This window comes from Macadamia integrifolia, unplaced genomic scaffold (genome assembly GCF_013358625.1).
Source record: "Macadamia integrifolia cultivar HAES 741 unplaced genomic scaffold, SCU_Mint_v3 scaffold404, whole genome shotgun sequence".
NCBI lineage: Eukaryota > Viridiplantae > Streptophyta > Magnoliopsida > Proteales > Proteaceae > Macadamia > Macadamia integrifolia.
Genome location: NW_024870075.1, coordinates 17,426 through 28,614, shown reverse-complemented (window position 1 = coordinate 28,614; position 11,189 = coordinate 17,426). Strand labels below are relative to the sequence as shown.

At 40.0% G+C, this 11,189-nt stretch overlaps 1 non-coding gene across 1 annotated transcript; it reads right to left on the bottom strand.

Moving 5' to 3' along the window:
• Positions 1-1,364: 1,364 nt before the first annotated feature.
• On the bottom strand, positions 1,365-1,471 carry LOC122068529. The gene has a single exon (XR_006137149.1). It is a non-coding gene; the product is annotated as a small nucleolar RNA R71 (small nucleolar RNA).
• Positions 1,472-11,189: the final 9,718 nt, after the last annotated feature.

The following is an 11,189-nucleotide window of genomic DNA, read 5'->3' as shown; positions in this document are numbered from 1 at the left end:
CATGGCTAGTGTATGTGTTGGCTTTGCCCCTCTTAGCCATAGAACCATCAATTTATTGCTTTTATTTTAATTGTCTCCCTTTCCCTAAAGCCAAGTAGAGTAACCCTTGTAAGAGTGACTCTCTGGTCAAGTAGGGAAGCTCATATTATGATGCATCCCTCGGGCTAAGTAGAGAAACCTACTTGTGAGTCTCTCTCTAGCTTTGTCCCCTTTCTTTTACTTTATTTTTATTTCAGCATTTTTTTCCTTTATTTATTTATTTATTTTTAATTCCGTGGGTTATTTATTTATTTAATTTTAATTGCGTGGCTTGCGTCTTTAAATTCTTAGATGACGAATGGTTAGGACGTTATTTTAGATACGTATGTTTAGGATGGTAATTAAAATTAAATCACAACCATTAATCGGTTCACTTTCATATTATTAAAATAAATAAAAAAATAAAGTGGCTGCTCTCCCTGTGTCCGACCCGTAGCTACACTGATCCGTACGCTTGCGGTTACATTTTAAATCTCAAACAAGTTTTTGGCACCATTGCCAGGGAGACAGTTTCATATTATTTTTCGCTTTCTTTTGGTAAATCGGAGTGCTTTGTTTGTTTTGTTTTGTTTCTTTTTTTTCTTTTATTGAATACCTGAGAATAACAACTTGCAATAATAGTTGTATCGGTGGAGGTCGCTATGCCTCACAGTATGATAAAGACAGGTTTCGCCCTGTAGCAGTACCTTAGGAATTGACCTGAGCAACCCCGGATCCCTGCCGGTAAACTCCCAAAAAGCCAAAAAAATAAAAAATAAAAAAAAATCATTAAAAAAAAAAGTTTTGCTATCCATTCTTTTGAGCTTGTCTTACTTTAGTTGCGGGTAGTTTTCTGTTGCATGAGTGTTAGGTGGGTACGTAATACCAAGAATCGGTTAGAAAGAAGAGATCCAACAAGTAGTGACCCAATACATTTGTTCTCTTTAAAACCCTTCAATATGGAAGACGAACAATAAAACCCTTCACCTAAATCTCTGAAAGATAGGTTCTACCCTATTAGAACAGTCCAACCTTCCTGCATAGTTCTACTACAAGCCCAGTGCAATAATTTTGAACTCAAATCTCAATACATCACTATGTTGCCCCACTTCCATGGGTTGACCTCTGAGGATGCATATCTATTTCTAAGGGAATTTGAAGAGGTATGTGTTCTAATTAAGATCCAACAGCTTTCTGATGATGCTGTTAAGCTTAGGTTTATCACTTTTGCATTGAAAGACCAAGCTAAGAAGTGGTTGTATGGGTTACCCACAAATTCTATAACCTCATGGGAACAGTTCACAGTTGTCTTCCTTAAGAAGTTTTTCCCAACTCACAAGACCAATAAGCTTAGAAGTGATATCCTTCAGTTTAGGCAAAAGCCTAGTGAGTCATTTTCCAAACTTATGGAGAGATTCAAGGATCTACTCCAAGAATGCCCTCACCATGGCCTAGACCTATGGCATTTATGTCAAATAATTTATGAGGGTATTGATTACCCAACTAAACAAATGATAGAGTCTATGTGCCCTGAGGGATTCACATCCTTTATAGATGAAGGAAAGGCATGGGAATTCTTACTTGACTTACCTGACAAAACCCGTGAGTGGGAATCAACCCAAGAGAGTGAAAGAACCATAGGAGGGAAAGGATATTTTGTGGATGGGATAGTAGCCAAGGAAGCCCATTTGGATAGCCTAATCAAGAGGATTGAGGCTATTGTTCCTAGAGAGCCATCATCAGTCAATTTGGTTAAGATTTGTGCTTGGTGCCAGTCCCCTGGACATGTCATAGAAGAATGCCTCAACACCTCTGGGGGCACTTCTAATGATAGTGTTAATGCCTTATACCAGAATAATCCATATAGTAATACCTACAATCCAGGATGGAGAAATCACCCAGATTTCTCTTGGAATCAGGGCAACCAAGCAGGGCCTTCCAATTTCCATAATCAAGGTCAACCTGGTGTAGGTACCATGGACCTCCACCCCCGCGAGATCGCGATACTGCACGTAACGCGTGTACACACGCTCTAGGGTTCAACCCTAATGAGATGAGATAGTATCCCCTGGTCGTCAAATGCCAAGGGGGGGATACACGCTATGGGTAAAAGGGAGTCGCCACCTAGAAAAGGGTCTAGGACCATAAATGTCTCCCCCAATCAAGGGAGAGAGACTAATGACTCTGATGGATAAGGCTAGTTTGCACCAAGATTCTGGGCAAGTGTCAAGTGACAGACTGGGAAGGTGTTAGGCACCCAGTCTGCCCGACCCGAAGGCCGGTCTCTTTTTGTTTGACCGAAGTTTGTTTGTACCCTACTAACTAGTCCTAAATCTAGGTCACTGAAAACCCTAAACTAGGTATCTAAGCATGACATGTGAAAACCCTAAACCAAATGTCTAAATTATGCTAACTAGGTTATGATGCAAATAATGAAATGATTACACTAATTAAATAAGCCTAAATGATTTAATTAATGTATTATGAGTCATAGATTAAGCTAATGAAATAAGCCTAAACCTAGGATTAGTTTAGCAACTTATGAAACCCTAAATTAAACTAATTCGATTAATTGAGCCTAACCTAGATGGATGATTAATAAATTTATGAAATCCTAAATTGAATCAGTTAAAATGGTTAATCCTAATCCTTAGTAATTTGTGAAATAAATTATTGCAATCCTACTTAATCTAATTGGTAAAAATATTTTTAAATTAAATGGGGCCTAATTAAATTAGAAAAGTTAAATGGGCTAATTACATTAAATGAATGCATTTTTTCTAATCTACCTAATCTAGTATAGGAGGATTAAACTAAACCTAAGGTTTAATTAAATTAATTATGAAACCTAATTGGACTAATTATGTCTACTTTAAGCTAATCCTAAGATGAGTTAAACATTTTTCAAAACCCTAGTTAATCTAATGAGAAGAGAATCTTTTAACTAATTAATCTAGTTAATTATCCTACATTAAATAACTAATTAGTTGATTGATTAAAATAAACAAACCCCTAGAGGGAAAAAGATTGGTAATTACACAAGTTTAATAAATTGAATTGAATGAAGAAATCAAATGCAATGATTTAAAAAAGCTAAATTAACAAACCACAATTAAATAAACAACAGTTGAAATGACTAATTACATTAACTAAGTTACTTTAATTAATCTAAATTAATACTACACTAATGCAAGTGAATGTTGGAGTACAAAAGATAGGAGATAGTAGGAAAACCCAAATCCCCAATACGCACCTAATGCTACGAGCCGGTTTGAGGGGCCAGCCACGCCCGTCCTAAACTAAACACGCCCTAAACTACGTCTCATATATTATGAAGAGATAAAAGAAAACAAAAAAAAGAAAAGGGACTAATTTATCAAAATCATTTAATCCACACTGAACCGAGTTTTTGACTGTCAAATAACATCAAAACCCAACAATTAATGTGCGGATCATTCAATTATGGGAAATTTTGGAGTCTTGGGCAAAACCTTTTTGGAGCCTTTAACAGGACCTTGGTGAATTGCTAGGTCAGCTAGAATGCTATCCAATGACCACAAAACGAAAACAACAAGAGCATCAGAAGATCGTTGGTTGATCCGGTCAGTTGACGTCTTATAAACAGCCTCAGAAATGTGAGAGAGGGGTGTATCGACGATCTTTGCAACGGGGACTCCTTGAAAATCTTCGTCCACGGGAACTGGGCTGCGCTCACCCCAGAGAAGGCGAGACCGAAGTAATCGGCAAAACGCATAAGCTGGATATCCTGCTGTGATTCATACGATGCTGTAGCATCAATGAGGTAAGCGTTGAGATGAGAAGCATCGATCTTGGAAGCCGCATCGGCCACAGTGTTCTTGGGCGCCTTAGGCTTCTTAGCCTCAACGGTCCCATTCTCAACACCACCGGATGCTTCAACATCGCTATCGTCCCCATCATCATCAGAATGGTGTTTCGATCTGGGAACAACCGCGCCCGCAGAAGCAACAGCAGCAGCAGCAGCAGCCTTCTGAACTTCTAGGGCTCTACGGCGTTCTTCTGATTTTTGTTCAATAGACTGAAAAACGTTAGACTTTTCGCCTCCTACGGATCCATTCAAACGGAATTTTCCGAGATCGGAACCTACATCTGAGTTCTTCGCCGAGTTCTTTCTCTGGCGTTTCGCATAGGTGACCTTCTGCCATCCTTGGTTATTGTTGCTGGTACTGTATTCACCCTCTTCGTGAAGCACTCATTCAACATATATGGAATTCTCGTCCATGATTGTCTCTGTCTCTCTCTGGTTTAGCTTTTTCACCCTTTTTCCTCTGTTCTTCTTCTTCTTCTCGTTCGTCGAAGCGGATTACAGGTAAGAACACGGAGAGAAGAGAGGTTTGATGGGAGAGAGAGGGAGGTGTTGGGTTTCAGAAAGGAGAGAGAGAATGGGCTTCAGTTGCTACCAGTTACAGCAGCAGGAAAGGAAAAAAGAAAGAAAAAGAAGAAGAAGAAGAAGAAGAAGAAGAAAAGAAGGGAGTTCGGTTGCTGCTGCAGGAGAAAAAGAAAAGAAGAGAAGAAGAAGAAGAAAAGAAGAAAGAGGGGGAGGAAATTAGGGTTTGAGATCCTAATCTAAGGGTCTAGATTAAAAGAACAAAAAACAATTTAAAAAGACTAAACCAAATCAAATCTACATGTTAAAAAAAAAAAATTAAACTTAATTAATCTAAAAAATCAATTACCTAACAATTACCTAAATACCTTTAATTGAACCGAAATAAACCAAACTGAGACTAATTAAACATAATTAACCTAAACAAATTAATTATTAATAAATTAGAAATTAATTTATCAAATTAGATAAGTTAGTTCTAAATTGCAATTAGGAGAAGAAAAATACCTTAAGCCGGCTTTAATCAAGAAACAAGGGGAGATAACCCTTGTGCTTCAAGGCCAAAACCGAACTGAACCGAATCGGACTAAGTCTCCCGGCTCAAGGAAGGATTACACATTCAAAGATTTTTACTTGGAGGAATTATTTATTTAGAGAGAGGGAATTAGCAAAAACCTTCATGGGGCCATATTCCTTCTCTCCAATTTTTCTCCATTTTTTTCTCCCCCCCTCTTGGAAGAGGGGAAGGGCTATTCTTATAGCCTTGGGACTTGGGACAATTCTCTCAAATTTCCGATGTGGGACTAAAAAACTAGAGAGAATTGTCCCAAAAGGCTTGCTCTTGGACAAAGGGATTTGGGCACCACGTGGCACCCTTTGATTGCTCGGAATGGAATCTGATACCGAACTTTGGAGTCAACTTTCGGGGGTCATATCTTTCAAACCGTTTGTCGGAATTCGACGTGTAATATGTCGTTAGAAAGCTCAGTCCGAGCACTATCCAATGATGTGAGACACGATTGTAGTCTCGATCAGGAACCTTTACAAAAATATGCATAAAGTAGGGACCCCGATCATATAATGAAAGAGAGAATCGGGCATCGATTCGCATAGTTCTCGCATCAAAGTGTAATGTCCGACTTGAGGAGACAAACAACAATAATCCACAACATCAAATTCTAATTTTTGAAAACATTTTCTCTTGAAAGTTTATAGGAAAAAATGGTCATTTTCTACTCTAAGTTTGAAAATTCTCCAAGTCTAAAATATCCAACATGTAATCCTTCATATTATCATCATTGCCGGGGGGTGACAAAATTCGGTGTCTACAGATTGCCCCTCTTTGACTGAGACCTGTGTAACAGTCGAAAGGCAAAGAAAACAACACACCATTTTGTCACCAGGAGCAATGTGCTACCGACATCCAGCTCAAGGATGGCGGAGGTGCAAATGCAAATGCAAAGTGAGAGATAAGGCCAAAGATAGGAAATGTCGATCGATAACACATGCGAAATCAAATAGCGTGTGGGTGCTACCATGATATAAAACCTACCGTAGTCGGTCAATATGCAGGTAAAACCTAGACTAAGGACGCACATGCAATAAGCCATTCTTAGTGTAAAAAACCAAGTAGACAATGAATGCAGGTATGAAAGAGTACAAATGCAATTGGCTGTCAGGTATAAATAACCAAACACACCATGAATGTAAAAAATGAGACAAAGGTGTAAATGCAATTAGCCAACATGGGTATAAAGAACCAAGTAGACTTGAATGCGAGTATGGAAAAGATTGTAAATACAATCGACCGTTAGGTGTAAATAACTAAACGGATTGCGAATGTAAGTATGGAAAAATGGTGTAAACATAATTAGCCAATATTGGAATAAAGAACCAAGTAGACTATGAATGCAAGTATGATAAAAGAAGTGTAGATGCAATCAGCTGTCATTGGTATAAAGAACCAAACAGACCATAAGTGCAAATATGAGGCAATGGTGTAAATGAATGGTCAAACACAAGAGAAACTAGGTTTGACCTTGGTGTAAATAACCAGACTTGAAATGAAATTGGCCATGGTGTAAAGAACCATTGAACCAATCTTCGGTGTAAATAAGCGGACTTGAAATGGAGTTGGCATTGGTGTAAAGAACCATCCGAACCAATCTTCGGTGTAAATAACCGGAATTGAAATGGAATTGGCAATGGTGTAAAGAACCATTGAACCAATCTTCGGTGTAAATAACCGGACTTGAAATGGAATTGGCAATGGTGTAAAGAACCATCCGAACCAATCTTCGGTTTAAATAACCGGACTCGAAATGGAATTGGCAATGGTGTAAAGAACCATTGAACCAATCTTCGGTGTAAATAACCGGACTTGAAATGGAATTGGCCATGGTGTAAAGAACCATTGAACCAATCTTCGGTGTAAATAACCGGACTTGAAATGGAGTTGGCATTGGTGTAAAGAACCATCCGAACCAATCTTCGGTGTAAATAATCGGAATTGAAATGGAATTGGCAATGGTGTAAAGAACCATTGAACCAATCTTCGGTGTAAATAACCGGACTTGAAATGGAATTGGCAATGGTGTAAAGAACCATCTGAACCAATCTTCGGTGTAAATGACTGGACTTGAAATGGAGCTGACATTGCTGTAAATAACCGTCAGGCCCAATCTTCGGTGTAAATAACCGGACTTGAAATGGAATCGGCAATGGTGTAAAGAACCATCCGAACCAATCTTCGGTATAAATAACCGGACTTGAAATGGAGCTGACATTGGTGTAAATAACCGTCAGGCCCAATCTTCGGTGTAAATAACCGGACTTGAAATGGAATTGATCATGGTGTAAAGAACCATTGAACCCATCTTCATGAGCTGATGCATTTGAGGTTTAATACCGAAAAATCTTAAATGTTCAACATTTTAATCATGAGATGTAATGATATTGCAATTAAATTTAAACAAACATCAACCTGATTGGTTAGAAAAAAGATTAGTCATGCAAATCCTAACACTATGCTCACGTAAGAGAGTGTAAATGACCACCACTATAAAAAGGAGTGAGAAGTGTTTACATTGGAAAATGACAAAGAAGGGTTTTGCCAAAACAAATTTCACCATGAGAACGAAGCTAAAACACGGGAGGTAACCCATCAATGAGTGTTGCCCCAGACTGACATCCCCAGTTTGCTCGGCCTAAACTCAAATAAATCTGGCTTGAATATGAATTACTTGCATGTGTCTGCAACTTATGGCAATATAGCCTGATGTCTTCAATTGCAATGGCTTCGGTTGCTCCAACCAAATCTTTATCTCATGGTGAACATCCACAACATGTTGATCCATTCTTTTCCCTGTGAGTGCACCTTTCTGATGTTGCCCTCATTTTATGAGCGGGGATAGTAGTAACTTCTTTAGCTGCTTCTCAAGACTTGAGGGGTGGCTCCTTAAAATATCCAAAACATCATGTCTGTGGCACAAACTCTAAGAAACAAGTAGTAAGACAATCAAACAATATGAAAAGGATGCAGACCCAATGATTCTACCAAGTGTAGAGTTAGGAGCTATTACATGGAATGACGAGCTCACTAGAGAAATCACGCCAACTAAGGAGGCTTAGAAGAAAGGACTAAGTGGTAAAACTCTTGGGAATCCGTCGGAATAAGAGACGGGAGAAAAAGTTCGAGTCTAAGTAGGCCATCTCCTGATGATAAAAGTAACAATGATCAAATCGCCTTCAAAATAGGAAGCCAAGAAAGGACATTCATGTGAAGCCCCAAACAAAACAAGGTAATATGGTGATTGAGGTGATAGACCGAGCTTGAAATTGACTTCTCAAGCTGCCTACGTATCCTGAGTAAATCAGGAATCAGGTCGGACGTAGTTCCTGCCGCTGGTGATGTATTGGTTGTAAAGCCTTGATAATTAAGTTCCATCATAACTGGGTGAGCTCGAAGTTATCGGAGAAAATCTCACCACATTTAGCCTAGGAGGACTTGTTAGGTTATAATGGGGCTTAGGACTTGGTTCCAAATGAGGGTAAAAGCTCAAATGTGCCCCCAGGGTCTAACTAGAATCTTCAATTTTTGCCTTTATTGCTTTCTTTCTTTTTCTTCAATTTTTGTGAGCAATTTTCTCTCTTGCCCCTGCCTAGGGTATTGGATTGCTTTTGGATTAAAGCTTTGCTCCTTTTTTTTTCTTTTTTTCCTTTCTTTCTTTCTTTCCTTTGGAGCTTTGCTATTTTTTTTTTGTTATTGAATTTTGAAATGGAAAAGTGCTTTTCCCCAACATTGGCAATATCAGGCTCTAGTACAAAAAATGTCTTCTAATCAGACCCCAGAGGCTAGTAGGATTAAATATGTGAAGGGTACCTTGGTAATGGGATATGGGTAGGCCGTAATGGGCTTTCCAAAGGATAGGCTTAGGCCCAAAAAGGGTAACTAGTGGAGTTTAACTTCTCAGGATTTTTTTTTTGGATAACTAGCGGCCAAGGATGGCCTCCCTTAATAGGCTGAATGATGTGAAAAATTCTCTTTAAGCTCCTTACTCGTTGGAAGGGGATTAAATGTGTGGAGAGCTCAAGACCTTTTATTACCAAGGCTCTGGCACCAAAATGAATGACGGATGACTGATGGGCTCCCTCCCTTTTTTTTTTGAAGAAAATAGGCAAAAGATCACTGCAAGATTCATCATCAAGAGATGGAAATGGGGAGGAGAACAAACAAAATACTCAAAATAAACTATTTCATTAAAAACTGAAACGATTACACCATGTGGAAACTTGATTGGATTGACACAACATCAAAATTAAAAAGAAAAAACTTCTCACACGAAACCGAAAGGGAAAAAAGCTGGAAATACCTAACAACATGACTGACTACCTACAACACCGAAGGACTTGAACCCAGACATGACCAACCCCTCTTTGTCTTCTATAATCATCAGAACTTCTGTACCAAAGAGCTTACTATCATCCATAAATCCTCCTTGATGCCCCAGATGGGCCTACTAGGCTGCTTAAGACTCTGCCCGATCAACCACGCAGTTAAAGAAGATCTCAAAACCTGGTAACTCCTTTCCTGATATTTCATCGAGCCACAGTTCTGAAAACCCAGAGTATGAAGAGTCATGCACTTCCTTAATGAATTGACCATTCGGTTTCTTGAAATAGGGTACCATCTCAAGAGTCTCAGATGCTTCTGATTGATACTTCATAAACTCTCCTTCAACTGTCTTAATCTGTTTGTGCTTCGCGTCCGATTCCACCACATGAACATGCCCCTCGCTCTGGATAGACAGACGCCTAATAAAGATGGTGGGGTCAAATTCTTTCAAATCCTCACTAAGAGCATTGAGTGATTGGTGATTTGGAAGAGGATTTGTGGTTACATTAGGCTGTTTAGGTCGGAGCTCAAACTTTTTAGCATCATAAAGGTCCTGTATAGCATGTTTCAAATTGAAACAGTTATCTGTGGTATGTCCTTCTTGGCAATGATAGTGGCAGAATAGGTCTGGATTATACCAACGTGGCTTTGGCTCGGGAATAGGCCTTGGTTGGATCGTGGAAATCAATCCGGCCTTCGCTAATCTGCTAAAAACTGAACTCAGGGATGCACCCAAATTAGCAAACTGCCTCTTAGGTCGACTGGGAGGAGCTGTCCCTTGCTCTAGTGTGAACGGAGCTACCATTGTGGACGATGTTGGTGCCGCAGAAGGGAGAGTAGGCATTATGGCATTGACCCCTGAGCTTTTCTGTTGTGGAGGTCTTCTGCTACTACTGGACTCAGTTGCATACCGATCCACTTTGGGGAGTTCCTCTTGAAAGATGGCATCCTCGACCTGTTGTGCCGCGACTATCAAACCATCGAAGTTGAGGATGGGGAGAGCAAACAAAAACTTTCGGTATGGGTCTCGCAGTCCTCTCACTATCATTCCCACTTGCTCTCTCTCATTGGGCCTATCCCACATCTGAGCCGCTTTGTCCCGAAACCTTTTCAAATAGCTAGTGAACCCTTCACCTGCTGCTTGCTTTGTTGTTTCCAACTCTCTCCTGGTCAACTCTATCTCTGTATTATAGGAGTATTGGCGAGTAAACGCCTTCATCATGTCGTCCCAAGTGCGGGTTGAGGAAGAATCTAGGGCCATGAGCCAATGGTGAGCAGCACCAGTCAGTGAAAATTGGAAGGCCTGCCCCAGTTGCTCGTCCGTGAAGCCTCGGCCTCCCCTCAACTGGCCAATAAAAGATCTTAAGTGAGTACGGGGATCACCCCTACCATCAAACTTTTCAGAGGTCCATTTAAATTTTTCTGGCAACCTAACATGAGGAAAGAAACATAACCCTTCTGTATCAATGATCTGATCTTCAACACCTTTGAGGTTCCTGATCAAGTGTTCAAGGCGACTGACTTTATCCTTCAACTCTTGGTTCTCAAGACTTTCAGACTTTCCTATAGCAGGGCTATTGTCAATCACAACATCATCCTCAGCACCTAACACATTGAGGTGAGGAACAACCCTAGGACTATGGAGATGGCTCCGTTGGTCCTGAACTTCTGTCGGTCGAGCAACACCAACCTAAGCTTGCATCATCGCAGTTAAGTTTGCTAACATCTCCTCAATCTTAGTGACACGGGCCTCTATGGAGTCAGGATTTGCTGGTGAAATGTTATCTTGACTCATGGTATCTGTACCCTTTGGGGAAACGGGAAACACTTCTAATGAGGGTTCTGGTGAAAGCCTCACTAGTCTAATTGAATCAGGACCTCTGACCCACAAGGGTAGGGAATGGCTTTCCT